This window comes from Scyliorhinus canicula, chromosome 25 (assembly GCF_902713615.1).
Source record: "Scyliorhinus canicula chromosome 25, sScyCan1.1, whole genome shotgun sequence".
In the NCBI taxonomy this organism is placed as follows: domain Eukaryota; kingdom Metazoa; phylum Chordata; class Chondrichthyes; order Carcharhiniformes; family Scyliorhinidae; genus Scyliorhinus; species Scyliorhinus canicula.
Window position 1 is genome coordinate 17501151 of NC_052170.1, and position 20489 is coordinate 17521639.

The following is a 20489-nucleotide window of genomic DNA, read 5'->3' on the forward strand; positions in this document are numbered from 1 at the left end:
TTCGGAGTAAATTACAAAAGACAGCAGGTTTGTGGTAATGTAACAGGTTGGCAATGGAAGCAACTAAGTGGCTTCTTCAGGTGGGAGATGTATCTCTTGTTTGTTTCGAGGAGCTTCGCAATGTCACGCTCATCGAATTGGCAAGGAAATTGAAACTGGTTGGACCAGCAAGAGCTAAGAAGGTGGAATTAATTGACGTGATTGCTCAACATTTAATTTTGAAGGTAAAACAGCCAATAGAGCCTGGGCCGGATCAACAGTCAGTCGAATTGGCTGAAATCCAGTTGCAGATGAAACAGTTGGAAATGCAAGACAAAACAGAGAGAAATAGAACTGCAGCAAAAAACGGAAGGAAACGGAAATGAGGAAAGAGAGAATGAGAGAAAAAGAAAGAGAGGGAAAGAGAGAGTGAGGACAAAGAAGTTGAGAGAAGGGGAAGAGGGTTCCAGCTTAAGGCACTGAAAATGAGTGGTGAGCTGCCAGAATGTAGAGGGGAGGCAATTCCTAGAACGGAACTCCAGTGGCGATCGGTTTAAATTTATACATATATATATAAATGGTGATTTTGGCTGTCCCAAAAATTTGAAGAGAAAGAGGTAGAAGCGTTCTTTCAAGCGTTTGAGAAAATAGCAACCCAAATGGAGTGCCCAAAAGAGAAGTGGCCATTACCCTTGTCGAGTAAGATGACGGGGCAAGAACAGGAGATTTATGATGCCTTGTCAGAGCAGGAATCTAGGAATTATGATAGGGCCAAAAATGCTATTCTGGATGCATACAAATTGATTCCTGAAACATATAGGCAGAAATTGCAGAATAGCCGGGACAGACTTCTGCAGAATTTGAAAGGATTAAGCAGAACAATTCTGAGAGAGGTCATTCTCATAGAGGAGTTTAAGAATTCCTTATCTTTAATAATCAGAACCCACGTTGGTGACCAGCAGGTGCAAACTGCTCGGCAAGCAGTAATTATTGCAGATGATTATGAGCTAATCCATAAATTTTTTTTCTTTCTTTTTTTTTATAAATTTAGATTACCCAATTATTTTTTCCAATTAAGGGGCAATTTAGCGTGGCCAATACTCTGCACATTTTTGGGTTGTGGGGGTGAAACCCACACAGACACGGGGAGAATGTGCAAACTCCACGCGGACAGTGACCCAGAGCCGGGATCGAACCTGGGACCTCGGCGCCATGAGGCGGTTGTGCTAACCACTAGGCCACCCTGCTGCCCTCTAATCCATAAATTTAAACTTTTGTTCCAACACCCCCATAATTTTGAAAAGGATAGGAAGAGGGAGAGAGAGGAAGGCAGATAGCCAAGGTAACAAATGGATAGATTGGAAGGCTCCAAGACCTCCTCCTCAGACCTAAAAAGAAAGTACTGGGGTGGAAGTGAGACTTGGAAGCCAAGGTGTTAAAATTGTAATAAGGTGGGTCATGTTCAGTCAGGATGTTGGAAGTTGCAGGGAAAGCCCATGGAACTTATGGGGGTTAAGAAGAAGGATTCTGAGAAGGGAGCAAAAGTGGAGAATTCTACAGTGCAAACAGTAGAGTCAACTGGACTTAGGAGACCTAAGATGTAAAGAATGAGGTAGATGAGAGATATGCTGGTTTTGTGTATAAGGGGAAAGTCACCCCATTTTCCTCCATAGAAGTAGCCAAACCCATAACAACACAGGGGCTAATCAAACTCTTGTGCTAGAGAAGGATTTGGATTTTCCTCCAGAGAGCTCAGTGAAAGCTGAGGTATTTGTGAATGGGATGGGTGGAAGTTGCATCCCAGTTCCATTGTATAAAGTGCAATTGGAGTGTGATTTAGTGTCAGGTCCAGAAGTTGTTGGAATGGTTAAGAAATTCCGAAGGGAAATGACTTCGCCTAACCGTTGCACACTAAGGGGCAATTTTAGCATGGCCAATCTACCTAACCTGCATATCTTTGGGCTGTGGGAGGAAATCGGAGCACCCGGTGAAAGCCCTGATAGTCATGGGTAGACCCCACCGCAGCTTCCGGATCTCCACAACACCCCAACTCACCAATAAGGGTGGGTCATCATGTCCCCCTGCATCCCTACTCATAAGGGCAAGGCATCCTGAGGGCTCGACCCCCAGCATGGGGGATGATACCTCCTCCGCAGCTTGGCACTGCCAGCTTGGCACACTGGCAGTGCCATTGCCAGCCAGGCTGTACCATTTGGGCACCCTGGAACTCCTATGGTTGCACCTGGGTGGCCCTGTCCAGGTTTCAGACTGGCAGAGCCCTGGGAAGCATCAGGAGTGCCAAGGTACCACCCTGCCTAGAGCCCAACCACACAGCAGCCCCCATATCTGGGACCCCAGATCGCGACGCCTCAGGAGATCTCGCGGCGCGTGGAATGTCCGGTAAATCCCTCGGGAGGCGTGTGTTGGGCGCAGCGAGGCCGATTGATCGCGCCGCTCATTTCAGTGAAAGGTGACCATGAGAGGGAACAATCATCGATTGTTGTAAAAAAAACCATCACTAATGTCCTTGAGGGAAGGAAATCTGCCATCCTCACCCGGTCTGGCCTACATGTGACTCCAGGCCCCACAGAGATGTGGTCGACTCTTAACTGCCTTCTGAAATGGCTGAGCATGTCTCTGAGTTCAGGGGCAATTAGGATGCACAACAAATGTTGGCATAGACAGCAACATTCGCATCCCTTGAAAGAATAAGGAAGATATTTAAGAGTTATATCTTAAACTGCCTTTCATCACTAACCACCAGGATTTGGTATGTAGTTCCACGTGCTCCATAGAGAGAAAGGGAGTAACAGTCCGATAGGTGTGGGGTCAAAATGGCCATTTTATGGACAGTGTTGTCCATGATTATTCTACCTGTCCATGTTCCCAATGAGCAGAAGAAGATAACATTGTTGGATGAGGCCTAAAATTAAATTTCTTTTTTTTAAATTTCAATAAATTTAGAGTACCTAATTTATTTTTTTTCCAATTAAGGGACAATTTAGCGTGGCCAATCCACCTATCCTGCACATCTTTTTGGGTTGTTGGGGCCAAACCTACGCAAACACGGGGAGAATGTGCAAACTCCACACAGACAGTGACCCAGAGCCGGGATCGAACCTGGGACCTCGGCGCCGTGAGGCAGCAGGGTGTGGTGAGCCACGTATGGCTGTTGTATATATTATTGTATTTACTCACTGTTACTGTTGTTGTGTTCATGTTGTTGTTGTCTCCACCTGTGGCTCCGCCCCTCTGAGAAGGTATTTACGGGCAGCACGGTAGCATGGTGGTTAGCATAAATGCTTCACAGCTCCAGGGTCCCAGGTTCGGTTCCCGGCTGGGTCACTGTCTGTGCGGAGTCTGCACGTCCTCCCCGTGTGTGCGTGGGTTTCCTCCGGGTGCTCCAGTTTCCTCCCACAGTCCAAAGATGTGCGGGTTAGGTGGATTGGCCATGCTAAATTGCCCGTAGTGTCCTAAAAAGTAAGGTTAAGGGGGGGGGGGGGGTTGTTGGGTTACGGGTATAGGGTGGATACGTGGGTTTGAGTAGGGTGATCATTCCTCGGCACAACATCGAGGGCCGAAGGGCCTGTTCTGTGCTGTACTGTTCTATGTTCTATGTTCTAACCCATCAATCCGGGACAGCCTCTCAGTGCGGGAGGAGTTACTGGGATCAATTTAATCAGCTAGAATTGCCCACCAGTAGCTCCTCCCGCACGGAGGGGCTTGATGAATAAAATGAAAATCGCTCATTGTCACGAGTAGGCTTCAATGAAGTTACTGTGAAAAGCCCCAAGTCGCCACATTCCGGCGCCTGTCCGGATGAGACCATCAATTCACGAGACACGTGCTTTAAGATATGAACAGTGGTTTTAATCTACTTACAACAGAGCCAGCCTGTAACACAGTGAACTCTGGATGAACTGGTCGGCTGGCTCTCGGCATCAATCTTTTATACAGCAGTCCAGGGGGAGGAGCCGTGGGTAGAGCCAAGGGTGGAGCCCTGTACAAACTCCTATGCATTCCCAGTACTACTCCCCCTAGTGGTAGGGCAACGCAACTGCTCGGATGTCGAGCTTACATTGACAAGGTATAATATGTATTACAGTGTGAATTACATTCACCGCCGAGCTGGCACAGACAACAGTCGCCTCACTTCAGTAGCATGCCATTGGCTGCAAAGGTGCTCTGGGATATCTGGTGGCCGTGAAGATGCTGCGTTCTTCATTTATTTAATGGTGTCTCCAGCTCGTCAGGGGAGTTTGACAGAGCAGGGCTGATTCACATCACTTCGGAACGAGAATCCAGGAAGCCCATCAGAATAATCGCTTAGAATAAAACAAAAAGTTTCGCGAGCCGAGCAAAGAAATGCCCGGGCAGCGGAAAATGGTAATGTTTCAGATTTTAAAAAAAAAAACATATTTACGAGAGTATAATTGGCAGCTTTTAGACTGGGTCCAGGGCTTCATTAAAACTGAATGAGCAAGACGGCTATTTTCTCCACGATATATGAGCCAGTTAGCAATCTTCCACAGGTACAGAGAGATTCAGAGTGAATATGTAACAGGGTTACTGAATATTTAAAGTATATCGTCAGTGACCGCAGCATAAGAGTCCTCATTTTCAAAGCTACCCCTGGGTTACAAGGCACATGAAGAAGAGTAGAAAAAGTCTGAAGACATTTTTCATTCGACCCATTCCAGCTGTATAGAGGGAGCATTGCTGTATATTTAACCCTGTGCTGTACCTGTGCTGGGTGTGTTTGATGGGACGGTGTGGAGGGAGCTTTACTCTGTATCTAACCCCGTGCTGTACCTGTCCTGGGAGTGTTTGATGGGGACAGTGCAGAGGGACCTTTACTCTGTATCTAACCCCGTGCTGTACCTGTCCTGGGAGTGTTTGATGGGGACAGTGCAGAGGGACCTTTACTCTGTATCTAACCCCGTGCTGTACCTGTCCTGGGAGTTTTTGATGGGGACAGTGTAGAGGGAGCTTTACTCTGTATCTAACCCCGTGCTGTACCTGACCTGGGAGTGTTTGATGGGGACAGTATAGAGGGAGCTTTACTCTGTATCTAACCCCGTGCTGTACCTGTCCTGGGAGTGTTTGATGGGACAGTGTAGAGGGAGCTTTACTCTGTATCTAACCCCGTGCTGTACCTGTCCTGGGAGTGTTTGATGGGGACAGTGTAGAGGGAGCTTTACTCTGTATCTAACCCCGTGCTGTACCTGTGCTGGGTGTGTTTGATGGGGACAGTGTAGAGAGAGCTTTACTCTGTATCTAACCCCGTGCTGTACCTGTCCTGGGTGTGTTTGATGGGACAGTGTAGAGGGAGCTTTACTCTGTATCTAACCCCGTGCTGTACCTGTCCTGGGAGTGTTTGATGGGGACAGTGTAGAGGGAGCTTTACTCTGTATCTAACCCCGTGCTGTACCTGTCCTGGGAGTGTTTGATGGGGACAGTGTAGAGGGAGCTTTACTCTGTATCTAACCCTGTGCTGTACCTGTCCTGGGAGTGTTTGATGGGGACAGTGCAGAGGGAGCTTTACTCTGTATCTAACCCCGTGCTGTACCTGTGCTGGGTGTGTTTGATGGGACAGTGTAGAGGGAGCTTTACTCTGTAACTAACCCCGTGCTGTACCTGTGCTGGGTGTGTTTGATGGGACAGTGTAGAGGGAGCTTTACTCTGTATCTAACCCCGTGCTGTGCCTGTCCTGGGAGTGTTTGATGGGGACAGTGTAGAGGGAGCTTTACTCTGTATCTAACCCCGTGCTGTACCTGTCCTGGGAGTGTTTGATGGGGACAGTGTAGAGGGAGCTTTACTCTGTATCTAACCCCGTGCTGTCCCTGTCCTGGGAGTGTTTGATGATGACAGTGCTGAGAATGTGAAGATTTATTGTTGTCCAGTGAATTGTTGTGGTTTGGAATGCATTGCCTGAAAGGTTGATGGACACAGATTCTATCGCTACTTTCATGAAGGAAATTGAATGAATGTTCGAAAGGGATAATTTTGCTGGAGCAAGGGGAAAGAATGAGGGGTGCGCTATTTTATCTATAGTTATCTGAACATGGGCTGAATGACAGACTATGATTCTTTGTAGTAAGAAAGAATTTTGTTAAACTTAATGATTGCTCTGTGACGAGTGTATCAGAGGATGAAGTTCTCATCAGTGCTTTTGTCCCTTCGAGGTTTGAAGTCTCGAAAGGACTCGCTTTATCCAAAATTCACCCACCCGCACCTATTCTCACCCCATATCCCACTCACCCGCCGCACATTGACTACCAACTCTTCACCGGCCGCGCATCACGCTCCAAAATCTACCGCCGCCCTTTGGTGCACGCCCGTGTTCATAACGTGGCCAGGCAGGTTGACCATTGGCCTGCACATCGTCCCATTATGCCTGATAGCGGGATAGTCTGCCTTCTGCCCAACCTGAGTTTCCCCTCAGAAGCACAGCCAACAACTATCCTGGCCTTTCTCCTACTCTGCAGCCGCTCACTTCGCCGGGCCACGTTGCTACCTCAGTCGGGGTGGTGGAACGGAGGAACATTTCAGGGAAACATAGGGCAAAGCTGCCTCACCCGATGCTGGAGTTTCATCGACTTCCGTCTGTAATGATATGTATATCGACTGGGATGTAAAGAGTTAACAAGTTAATTATAATACTTCTTTTTTTTTTTTAATTTAGATTACCCAATTATTTTTTCCAATTAAGGGGCAATTTAGCGTAGCCAATCCACCTACCCTGCACATCTTTGGGTTGTGGGGGTGAGACCCACGCAGACACGGGGAGAATGTGCAAACTCCACACGGACAGTGACCCAGAGCCGGGATCGAACCTGGGACCTCAGCGCCGTGAGGCGGTTGTGCTAACCACTAGGCCACCGTGCTGCCCAATTATAATACTTCTTATCACTAGCGGGAACCACAGAACAGTCATGTATATATCATGTGACTTGGTGGATTCTGGGATAAGATAGTGAGGCATGAGAGAGAGAGCAGTTGTACTTGAGAAAGTCTGTTAGTTAGAGATGGCATAGTTTAATATAGATACCTTCTACTTTAGGAATGTGAACGAATCTTAGTTAGTAGTGTAATAAATTTATAGTTTTGTTCGTTAACAAAGCTTTGGGTTCTTTATGCAACACTACGCACCCAAGCCATCCAGGTAAAGCAAAATAGAGAACACAACATGCTATCAGAAGTGGACAACTTTAAATAGTAAAGAACGCAACACCCTCCTGTTGTTTTTGGCTCACAAAGAGTTAAACCTGATTCACTGACAAACCTTGACCTAGATTGATTTATATATATAATATAACTCTATCAGAACAGTGTCGAAATGCAGCGCTGTTCATTAAAGCTTTGACATGTGAGTTTTTATTGCTGCTATTTTTCTTGGCTGGGGACATGTCAAAGGTCACCCAAGGTGCTCTGGGACGGATAGATTGCTCCTCAGAAAGTGGCCAAATCTTTTCAATCCAATTACAAAAGTACTGGAGATCATCCGAAGGCCTTTGCTCCATTGGCAGCTCAGACCAAGCTTCAATTTCCTTTGTTGCGACATAACGTCAAAGGATATTAAGGGAATATTTTGTGATGTCTTTCTCTGGGTCATTTGGCAGCATATATGGTGGGGGGGGGGGGGTTGCAGTCTGCAGACATTAGATAGCAACAGCAAACCATCATGTGACAATAACAGTAACTGGGCGATCTGTAGTGTTCCTACCCCTTGGTCAGAAACTGCAGGTTATCATGGAATTTACAGTGCAGAAGGCGGCCATTTGGCCCATCGCATTTGCATTGCCCTTGGAAAGAGGACCCTACTTAAGCCCACGCCTCCACCCTATCCCTGTAACCCAGTAACCCCCACGTATTCTTTTTGGACACTAAGGACAATTTTAGCATGGCCAGTCCACCTAACCTGCACATCTTTGGACTGTGGGAGGAAACCGGAGCACCCGGAGGAAACCCACGTAGACACGGGGGAGAACGTGCAGGCTCCGCACAGACAGTGACCCAAGCCGGGAATCGAACCTGGGACCCTGGCGCTGTGAAGAAACCGTGCTAACCACTGTGCTACCGTGCCTACTTCAGGATCTGTTCGCTGGCGGATGTTGCGGGTTTCCCAAACCACCAAACCACTAGGGCTTTCAACAAAGTTAGATCATTCCTGAGCTCTGATGCTGTGGACAACACTTGTACCATTGCCAGGGATAAATCCTGCGCTCCCATCACTTGGCCTCTCATGTAGCCACGTCATCACATTCTCGCGTGACCATTCAATCTGCAATAGCCGTGGATGGTGTGTTCATAACGAAGCCAAGCAGGCTGCTTATTGGCCTGTAAATCTTCCCAATATGCCTGATAGCGGGATAGTTTCCTCAACAGTGCTGCCGAAGGCAACCGTAAACTTCTGCACGGCTTTCCCAAACATAGGCCGGAATTCTCCAGATGCTCTGGTCCTGGGGGCATGGGAGATATAAAGGAGGCAATTGCACATGAGGTACAGGGTAATCTGATAACGTGGATTCAAATTGGCTTCGCTGTAGGACAGTGTTCTAGAACTATTTTTCTGGGGACCCATTTTTACCAACCGCCCAACCTTCGGGACCCAACCCGGCCGACCTTCGCGACCCACGCCGGCCGACCTTCGCGACCCACGCCGGCCGACCTTCGCGACCCACGCCGGCCGACCTTCGCGACCCACGCCGGCCGACCTTCGCGACCCACGCCGGCCGACCTTCGCGACCCACGCCGGCCGACCTTCGCGACCCACGCCGGCCGACCTTCGCGACCCACGCCGGCCGACCTGCGGGCCCACGCCGGCCGACCTTCGCGACCCACGCCGGCCGACCTGCGCGGCCCATGCCGGCCGATCTTCGCGACCCACGCCGGCCGACCTGCGCGGCCCATGCCGGCCGATCTTCGCGACCCACGCCGGCCGACCTGCGCGACCCACGAGCCGACCTTTGCGACCCACGCCGGCCGACCTGCGCGACCCACGCCAGCCGACCTTTGCGACCCACGCCGGCCGACCTGCGCGACCCACGCCAGCCGACCTGCGCGACCCACGCCGGCCGACCTGCGCGACCCACGCCGGCCGACCTGCGCGACCCACGCCGGCCGACCTTCGCGACCCACGCCGGCCGACCTGCGCGGCCCACGCCGGCCGACCTTCGCGACCCACGCCGGCCGACCTTCGCGACCCACGGCGGCCGACCTTCGCGACCCACGCCGGCCGACCTTCGTGACCCACGCCGGCCGACCTTCGCGACCCACGCCAGCCGACCTTTGCGACCCACGCCAGCCGACCTGCGCGACCCACCATTTTCTCTCACCTTGTTTGCTGCTGCCAAAAATGGAGGAAATGGTTTTGGGTCCCTTTGGCTCCCATACACTCTCCTCCAATGGAACCTGTTGGATGAAGGTGAAGCCTTCTGGAGTCGGAAAGTATGGAGTCTCCATCTGTCCAAAGTTCTGCATTTTTTTCCTGTAAAGTTTTATCAAATAAACCCCCTCGAACTTGTAAAAAAAAATAAAATGAGCAAAATAAATGAAAAAAATGAATAAAATAAAATAAAGATCTTGTAAAAAAAATAAAATGAATAAAATAAATGAAAAAAATGAATAAACCCCCCCCCCCACCGAACTTGTAAAACAAATAAAATGAATAAAATAAATGAAAAAAATAAAAATCAAATCAATAAAATAAATGAATAAAAACCACTACAGAACTTGTGAAACAAAAAGCTTCAATCGTTTTTTAAAAATAGCGGCCGCACTGCGCATGCATGCCCGATTATCGACGCGCATGTGCAATGCGGCCGAATTTTTTTTACATGTTCGCGGAATGCGCAAGCGTGCCGATCATCATGCGCGCATGCGCAATGCGGCCGAATTTTTTTTTAACATGGTCGTGGCCGCTTGCAGCCGGCGTTATGAAAAGCCGCCTGCTGTGCGGGGATTTGCGCGATCGGAAGCGCTGCGGACAACGGCTCCGCGGCCCTCCCGACACCCGCCCGCGGGTCGCGCCCCCGACTTTGAAGAACACTGCTGTAGGCGACAGAGTGCGATGACAGACGGCTGCTTTCGTGGCTGGAAGCCAGTGTCCAGTGGCATAGTGTCCAATGTTTGTCATTTATATAAACAACATGGATGACAATGTGGGGGGGGGGTAGGAGCGGTATGTTTGTGGATGAACAAAGATTGGCCGTTTGATTAACAGTGAGGTTGAGTGTCTTGGGTTACAGGAAGATGTAGACGGGATGAACTGGTGGGCAGAAAAGTGGCTGAGGGAATTTAACCCTGAAAAGTGCGAGCTGATACACTATGGAAGAAAAAATGTGACAAGGATGTATTCAATGAATGGCCTGACACTGGGAAGTTCCGAGGAACAAAGGGACCTTGACGTGGTTTGTCCATAGATCCCTGAAGGCAGAAGGGCAGGTCAATGGGGTGGTGAAAAAGGCATATGGGACACTTGCCTTTATCAATCGAGGCATAGATTACACAAGCAGGGAGTTCGTGTTGGAGTTGGAGAACTTTGGTGAGGCCACAGCTGGAGCACTGGGTGCAGTTCTGGGCGCCCCATTGTAGGAAGGATGTGATTGTACTGGAGGGGGTGCAGAGGAGATTCACCAGGATGGTGCCTGGTGGATGGAACATTTGAGCTACGAAGAGAGGTTGGATAGGCTTGGGTTGTTTTCACTGGAGCAGAGAAGACTGAGGGGCGACCTGATCGAGGTGGACAAGATTCTGAGGGGCACGGACCGGGTGGATAGGGAGCAGCTGTTCCCCTTAGTTGAAGGGTAGGTTACGAGGGGACACAAGTTCAAGGTGAGGGGCAGGAGGTTTAGGGTGGATTTGAGGAAACCCTTTTTACCCTGAGGGTGGTGACGGTCTGGAACGCACTGCCTGGGAGGGGGGTAGAGGCGGGTTGCCTCACATCCTTTAAAAACGTACCTGGATGAGCATTTGGCACATCACAACATTCAAGGCTGTGGGCCAAGTGCTGGGAAATGGGATTAGGTGGGCAGGTCAGGTGTTCTTCATGTGTTGGTGCAGACTCGATGGGCCGAAGGGCCTCCTCTGTATTATTCTGTGGTTATCTCGAGGAGTTGCCATCAAGTGTATCATTAATGTAAATTTAATGCTGTTCCTGCTGCCAATCAACATATCTGTTGACTGTCCAATAAATCTGACCAGCAGTTAATGATTACTGCCACGGCCCTTTCGAGGGAAGGACGTGACAGCAGGGGATGTATTCGCTGAGTTGAAATGAAGCCAGAAGCGTTCCTTTCCTCAAAGGAAGAAGATGAAGGGGCTGACCGAATAGACTTCTTCGAAATTAGCCAAGCGTTTGAGAGAGAAATTGTGGGGAGGCCAGAACTAGGGACCAGAAGTAGTAGGTCAGCGGTTATCAATCCAATTCCAATGGGGAATTCCGGAACTCTCCGGAGGGAGTGGTTGGAACACTGAACTCGCAGGCACCTGGAATGATTCAGGCGATTTGCATATGGAGAATTAAAGGGAAGCTGAAAAATCAGAAGAGGGATGAAGGGACGAAGGAAATGCTGACACAGTGAGAGCAGTTAATTAGAGAGGCAAAAAGCCCATGTTGAGTATGATGCAGCATGGATCGTTTAGGGCTAGTGGCCTGCTTTTCTGCTTTGTGATCGACACTTCCAGGTCAGATACAGAGTAAAGCTGCCTCTACACTGTCCCCATCAAACACTCCCAGGACAGGTACAGCACGGGGTTAGATACAGAGTAAAGCTCCCTCTACACCGCCCCCATCAAACACTCCCAGGACAGGTACAGCACGGGGTTAGATACAGAGTAAAGCTCCCTCTACACTGTCCCCATCAAACACTCCCTGGCCAGGTACAGTACGGGGTTAGCTACAGAGTAAAGCTCCCTCTACACTGTCACCATCAAACACTCCCAGGACAGGTACAGCACGGGGTTAGATACAGAGTAAATCTCCCTCTACACTGTCCCCATCAAACACTCCCAGGACAGGTACAGCACGGGGTTAGATACAGAGTAAAGCTCCCTCTACACTGTCCCCATCAAACACTCCCAGCACAGGTACAGCACGGGGTTAGCTACAGAGTAAAGCTCCCTCTGCACTGTCACCATCAAACACTCCCAGGACAGGTACAGCACGGGGTTAGATACAGAGTAAATCTCCCTCTACACTGTCACCATCATACACTCCCAGGACAGGTACAGCACGGGGTTAGATACAGAGTAAATCTCCCTCTACACTGTCCCCATCAAACACTCCCAGGACAGGTACAGCACGGGGTTAGATACAGAGTAAAGCTCCCTCTACACTGTCCCATCAAACACTCCCAGGTCAGGTACAGCACGGGGTTAGATACAGAGTAAAGCTCCCTCTACACCGCCCCCATCAAACACTCCCTGGCCAGGTACAGTACGGGGTTAGCTACAGAGTAAAGCTCCCTCTACACTGTCCCCATCAAACACTCCCAGGACAGGTACAGCACGGGGTTAGATACAGAGTAAAGCTCCCTCTGCACTGTCCCCATCAAACACTCCCAGGACAGGTACAGGACGGGGTTAGATACAGAGTAAAGCTCCCTCTACACTGTCCCCATCAAACACTCCCAGGACAGGTACAGCATGGGGTTAGATACAGAGTAAAGCTTCCTCTACACTGTCCCCACCAAACACTCCCAGGGCAGGTACAGCACGGGGTTAGATACAGAGTAAAGCTCCCTCAACACTGTCCCCATCAGACACTCCCAGGACAGGTACAGCACGGGGTTAGATACAGAGTAAAGCAGAGTAAAGTAACAGAATTTGAGATTGAACGTGTTTGAAACTATTTTCCCTGGTGCACAGAACAAGGGGGCATAACCTTAAAATTGGGATCAGGCTATTCAGCGGAGGTATCAGGAATTTCTTCACAAAAAGGGTCGTGGAAATCTGAAACTCTGTTCTGCAAAAAACTGCTGACGCTGGAGCTCGAACGGACGTTCCAAACTCAGATTGGCAGATTCTTGTTGGTTCAGAGTAACTAAGAGCAACAGAAGCAAGCCAGGTAAGTGGAGTTAAGGTTCAAATCAGTCATCTCGTGGAGCCGGTGATGTCGTGGCCATGTCACTGTCACTTGGGGACAGGAGTTTGAATCCCATGGATTCTGGAACACAAAGCCTGTCCCCATTTGAAACTGTGATTGATTGTTGTTGAAACCAAACCAGCTGGTTGACTATTGCTCTTCAGGCGAGGATATCTCCCATCTTGCCCGGTCTGGCCTACCTGTGACTGCAGATCCACAGCAATGTGGTTAACTCTTAACGGCCCATCTGGAATGGCCTCACAAGCCATTCAGTTCAAGGGCAATTAGGGATGGGCGACAAATGCTGACGCAATGACTACCTCATCCCATGAAAGATCGAAGAAAAAAAAGCCATGGTCGAACTGAATGGGGTAGCAGGTTGGCCGGGCTGAATGGCCTCCTATTGTCCAGCTGAGCAGGAAATGTGGCTAACATTGCGCCGTGAGGCATGATGGTAAAAGAGGCTCGCTTGTGTGAGAAACTGCAGCTCTCTGTAACACGAATGTCGTGGAAACAGACAGAGTGATAGTTTCCAACTGGACATTTTGCTGATCACACTTTGTTTTGGAACAGCGAGCACATCGCGCTCTCTCTCTCGAGGACGAATGATGCCTGTGGGCCACGGGATTGTTTGCATGTATGAACTATAAACTAAGAACGAAAACCTCATACAATAGCAGGGACTTCCGAATTCCAGCAGAGATAACCCTGGGATCAACTTTCGCAAGGCAGGACCCTGAGTTTCGAAGCTTACAGCGCACACCCTCCAGAGCAAGCCTGGCCAAGCTCTCTCTAGCGGATAGCATTTTAGTTCGAGTTGTGAGTCTTGAAACTTACGTAACTGTTTAGGTAAGCACGTAAGCACAGGGACAGCACGGTAGCATGGTGGTTAGCACAAATGCTTCACAGCTTCAGGGTCCCAGGTTCGATTCCCGGCTTGGGTCACTGTCTGTGCGGAGTCTACACGTCCTCCCCGTGTGTGCGTGGGTTTCCTCCGGGTGCTCCGGTTTCCTCAACAGTCCAAAGATGTGCAGGTTAGGTGGATTGGCCATGATAAATTGCCCTTAGTGTCCAAAATTGCCCTGAGTGTTGGGTGGAGTTACTGGAGATAGGGTGGTGGTGTGGGCTTGGGTAGGGTGCTCTTTTCAAGAGCCGGTGCAGACTCGATGGGCAGAATGGCCTCCTTCGGCACTGTAAATTCTATGACATCTATATGTAACTGATGTCTCAAGTGTGTTGAATAAAGTTGTATTAAATCAAATTGTTGTGAGGGCTGATTTGTCTGTTCTGTCAGTTGCCGCTAACAGATGTCAGCAACCGTCCCTATGCTCCAATTGGCAACAAATCTTGGAATTTGAGGCACACATAAAAGCAACATACTGTGGAGGTTGGGAAGCTTAAGTCGCAACAGAAAACGCCAGAAAAACACAGCGGGGCTGGCAGCATCTGCACAGGGAGAAATTAAGTGAAAGAGAGTCTTACTGGACTCGAAATGCGAACTCTGTTTTTCGTCCCTCCACTGATTCTGCCAGACCGTGCTGAGCTTTCCCAGCATTTTCTGTTCCGATTTGGAATTTCAGGTGCGGATCATCTCTCGATGGGCCGAGCGTCCACTGCTGAAAGCCGTTCAGGAGAGGGCGAGGAAGCCAGAGGAATGGACAAGCTGCCTATTAACTCGGTAGAGAAGGCAGTGGCAAAGTGTGTGGGCAGCACCACAGCACAGTGGTCAGCACCACTGCTTCACAGCTCCAGGGTCCCGGGTTCGATTCCCGGCTTGGGTCACTGCCTGTGCGGAGTCTGCACGTTCTCCCCGTGTCCGCGTGGGTTTCCTCCGGGTGCTCCGGTTTCCTCCCACAAGTCCCGAAAGTCGTGCAGGTTAGGTGAATTGGACATTCTGAATTCTCCCTCTGTGTACCCGAACAGGCGCCGGAATGTGGCGACTAGGGGCTTTTCACAGTGACTTCATTGCCGTGTTAATACAAGCCGACTTGTGACAATAAAGACTGTTGTTAATTCAGTCACCCAAAGTAATTCTCATGGCAGATGGTGTAATTTAAATTCAATAAAAATCTGGAATTAAGAATCTAATGGTGACCATGAAACCTTAGTTGATTGTTGTAAAAAGGCATCTGGCTCGGTAATGCCCGTTTAAGGAAGGGAATCTGCCGTCCTCACCTGGTTCAAACCCCATGTGACTCCAGACCCACAGCAATGTGGTTGACTCTTCAATACCGTCAGGGGTGGGCAATAAATGCTGGCCCAGCCAAACGATGCCCAAATCATTGAGGAAGGAGGCCATTCTCCCCATCGAGTCTGCACCGACCCATATCCACCTCGCCCTATCCCCAGAACCCCGTAATCTAACCCGCACATCTTTGGACTGCGGGTGGAAACCGGAGCACCCGGAGGAAACGCACGCAGACACAGGGGGAGAAAATGTAGACTCCGCACCGACAGTGACCCAAGGCCTTGTGGATAGCACAATTGCTTCACAGCTCCAGGGTCCCAGGTTCGATTCCCGGCTTGGGTCACTGTCTGTGCCGAGTCTGCACATCCTCCCCCGTGTGTGCGTGGGTTTCCTCCGGGTGCTCCGGTTTCCTCCCACAGTCCAAAGATGTGCAGGTTAGGTGGATTGGCCATGATAAATTGCCCTTAGTGTCCAAAATTGCCCTTCGTGTTGGGTGGGGTTACTGGGTTATGGGGATTGCGTGGGGGTGTTAACCTTGGGTAGGGTGCTCTTTCCAGGAGCCGGTGCAGACTCGATGGGCCGAATGGCCTCCTTCTGCACTGTAAATTCTATGTTATCTATGTCTAAGGCCGGAATCGAACCCGGATCCCTGGCGCATTGAGACAGCGGTGCTAACCGCTGTGCCGCCCTGAATGAATTTTTAAAAATTGTTTGAAGGCGAAGTATTCAGAATTTAAGATCCCCTTTCATTCATGGATGTGCAGCCCCGCTTTCGTGTACGCGTTCAGCTTTCATCCTGTTCTGCTGAAGCAGTTAACATCTTGGGATCCCTGCTGCCTAACAGCGTGAAGACTTCCCTCAGAATTCCATTGCTGTGGCTCCCCTCGAGGTGATTACAAACGGGGCTGTCAACCTCTGTTTTGGAGAGACAGTGGCAGTGACTCCCGAGGATCGATACACAGCCAACTTCCAGCATCCCACCCCCCCCCCCCCCCCCCCCCCCCCCCCCCCCCGCTCCCCGGCTAGCTCCACAGACAGACTTCAGAGTTCTTCACTCCAAGTCAATACGAACAGAGCTGGGAATTCTAGAAATCCCACCACACAAAGTCAGTGGTCATGGCTGACGAATAATCGTTCTATCTATTGACCTTCCAGTGAGATTTTGACAATTATTTACTGAACTGGATTCAGCTCAGTGGCTTCCCAAGAGCAAGTCAACTAGCTTACAACAGAATTACATTTTGGGAATATAAAAAAAAAATGACTTACGGGAAGGACTGGGGGGAAATCTCCAAACATTGCACTTGGGTCAATGAAAAGTAATGGGTTACGATTTGAACCGACTTCCTTTCATTTTGGTTTTGGTCATCCGTCGGTCTTCGTCCCGGTTCTCCTCAATGCTTCCCATTGGCTTGTTCACCTCTGACCCCGGCCTCCATTTTCTTTTTTTTTTTTAGCAGTGCCTGTGCGACAACCTGGAGGGGACAGGAAGTCTCTTCCAATCGCACGTGGATTCGCCCCCAACCCCGTGCTATTCCCTCTCGTTGAAATGGCGGAACAGACTGGAGGGCCGAATTACGTCCTCCGAGCCCTGCATTCCATTGCCCAGGCGAGGGCCCGGACGATCAACGGATGGGGATATGACTGACCGCCTTTAGTCAGCCAAGGCGTTGGAGGACTTTTCCGCCGCACCATTATTCCGATCGTTACCTTCTGTCCATTCTGGTTGGAAAGGATAGGATTCTGGGCCAAGCACGCATCCCCACCTTTAGCAGCGTTGCAAGACAGCTGCGTGCGCAAGCGTGCGCGTCATCATTGTCCCTCCCCAAGGACTCCAATGAAATGAAAATGAAATGAAAATCGCTTATTGTCACGAGTAGGCTTCAATGAAGTTACTGTGAAAAGCCCCTAGTCGCCATATTCCGGCGCCTGTCCGGGGAGGCTGGTACGGGAATCGAACCATGCTGCTGGCCTGCTTGGTCTGCTTTAAAAGCCAGCGATTTAGCCCAGTGAGCTAAACCAGCCCCAGTCGCCATCTTCATTCCATCTCTCCCCTGAGCTCTTCAAACGTAACTCAAATCGAAACAGAAATCCCCGCAGGGAAGCCAATGATAATCTCCTTGAGCGGAATGTAATAATTCAGATGTACCGACGGTGGAATTAATAACGGATGCCCAGGAGAAAGTTAGAGGCTTTAATTTAATCATGGGATGTCGACGTTGAGTGAAATGTTCGTGGAATGCCAGTACTGAAGTGTCGAGGTTCAATCGCTCTGGAGTATCCTCAGCCTCTGTTCGGGTTGCATTAGAAGGATGTCACGGCAATGGAGTTCAGGAGACCCACCGAACATTTAGCTCCCACTTCAGGCCGCCAGCCTAGCGATTTCCTTTCAATTTGGTTTTGGCCATCCGTCGGCCTTCGCCCCGGTTCTCCTCAATGCTTCCCATTGGCTTGTTCACCTCTGACCCCGGCCTCCATTTTCTTTTTTTTTAGCAGTGCCTGTGCGAGGGCACCGTATGTCTTCGAAGAAATCCTCACAGGCAGGGCCGGCTGGAACGCCTCTGTGATCCCACCCGGTTTAGCCATCCATTCCATTCGATCGGACGCAAAGCGTTCTCGCAATGAAAGCTCGCTTTGCCACAGAGGAGCCTGAGGCACAAAGGGTGGCCATGCACCCCACTGAGTCTGTGCTAGCTCTTTTCCCTGCAATTCAATTTTGGATGCTATTCGCGAATCTGCTTCTCCCATTCCATTGGGCATTCCTGTCTAGGTCAAAGCAATCCGCGGAAAGTAAATTATTTGCGGCTCCTTCATCCATCATCTTAAGTCTCTGTCCTCTGGTTTTCTAATTCTTCAGCCACTCAAAATGGTTTCCCGTTATTTTGCTCTGTCACAGCTTTTCCTGATTTTATACTCCTCTAAATCATCTCGGTTCCAAGCTGAATGATCCCAGATTTTGCAGCCTCGCGACATAACTGGAGTTCTTCATTCTTGGTACTGTTCTTGCAAATCTCTCTTTTTTCAATTTGTTCTTTCACACCAGACCAGCATTTATTGTCCATCCCTAATAGCCCTTGAGAAGGTGGTGGGGAGCCACCTTCTATTAAACCTGCCGTCCAATGTGGGGTAGATCTCAGGAAGGCAGACAGCATTATCAGAGACCCCTCCCACCCAGGCATTGCCTTCTTCCAGACCCTTCAATCGGGCAGAAGGTACAGAAGTCTGAAGACCCGCACATCCAGACATAGGAACAGCTTCTTCCCCACAGCTACTAGACTCCTCAACGACTCCCCCTCGGACTGATCTGTTCCCTGTAAGAACACTATTCAAGACGCCCTATGCTGCTCTTGCTCATGTATTTGCTTTGTTTGGCCCCTTGTGCCGCACTGTAACCAATCACTGTTTGTCGATGTACCATTTGTCAATGTTCTCTGCTGATTATTCTTTTTGTCTACTATGTACGTACTGTGTACGTTCCCTCGGCCGCAGAAAAATACTTTTCACTGTACTTTGGTACATGTGACAATAAACCAAATCAAATCAAAATCAAATCAAATTGTCGCAATTTTGGTATCGGAACCTATTCTCCGCCCACTCGTGTTTTGCGATTTCGGCGCGGAGAATCCAGACCCATATTTTTATGAAATTCAAAACTCACCATTTGCAGTGGGCCTCAGGGTCTCTGCGTTACTGGCCCAACGATAATACGACTGTCACCCCTTTGAAAGCTTAAAGACAAATTCCTTGTTTTAACACTCTATTCCTCACTTAATCAAGTCAAGTTCCCCATGTGCTCTTATAAGAGTCTTCTCAACTCGATCGACCTCCTTCAACGACGTGTGTAAGTGCACCCTGCTGTTTATGACTTCCTGCACTACTTTTAAAATTGTACCATTTAATTCGCATTTCTCCCTCCTCAACCTTCCTGCTTCTATGGCGCTGAGTATCATTCATAGCTTCTCTGCAGTTTAACCGGCCGTGCGTCAGCCCATTTTAGACCATGACATAAGATGTAGGAGCAGAAGTAGGTCATTCGGCCCATCGAGCCCGCTCCGCCGTTCAATGAGATTGTGACTGATCTGGAATGATAATCCTCGACTCCCACTTTCCCGCCTTATCCCCATAACCCTCGATTCCCTCACTGATTTTCCAGCCGGTGTTCCGCTGCAGTTTACCCCTGCCCCGCTTCGCTTCGTATAATCATCAAGTTTTGAAATTCTGTCCAAGTTTCGCTCATTAATATGTATCGAAATTTCAGCGGTCCCACGAGCGACTCAACGGGAGGCACCATTGTATGCCTCCCTCTCCTCGGTTGAACTAACAACCAGTTACTCCTGCCCTCTGCCAGCCTGTAGCCAATTTTGTCCCCACACTGCTGTGCCTTCAAACCCACGGGCTTTGCTTTTGTTAACGAGGTCGCAAAATACGTTGGTGACGATGGGCAGTGGATTCGCCGTGATGCTGGGCAGGTAAGTGGATACAGCATCAGATTGCAGATAATTGAGTATCTTTCGTACTTGGTTCATGAATGTTTAAATCAGATCATGGCTCATCTGATTGTGGTCCCAGGTTCACTTGTCAGCCTACCCCCCCCCGCCCCCCCGACACCTTTTTTCTTATCACTCAGGCGAGGGGTCGAATCGTGCAGTTGGCAAGAACGGGGTGAATGATGTGACGATGCACAAGTGGAACATCCTCCAGATGTTGGTCAAGCCAAAGAAAGACAAATAATTAGTGCCCATCAGGTTGAAGTGCAAGACATTGAGGGAGGGGGGTGGAGGGGGGAGGGGGTTTGCGGGGGGTGGGGGGGGGGGGGGGGGCGGAAATGGCTGAGGGCCTCAAAATTATATTTGATTTCCTGTCGAGTTTGGATGTGGGCAAGATGACAGGGGAGTAACTAATTTAATACCAATTTTTGAAGTGAGACAGATGCCACGCGTGTATTTATAGTTTCAGTTACCTTATACATGTGACAGAAGGAAATGTTGCTTTCATTAAGCATGAAATTAATATGTATCTAGGTCCAAAGAGAATATTTATCAGTGACCAGCACAGATTACAAAAGAGATAATTGTACGGGACAAATCCCGTAGAAATAATAGAATCTCTGCAGAGAGGGAGGCCATTCAGCCCATCAGATCTGCACCAACCCTCCGAAAGCGCACCCTGCCTAGAACCACTTCCCCGCCCTATCCCTTTGCCCCACAACCCCACCTAACCTTTGGACGCTAAGGG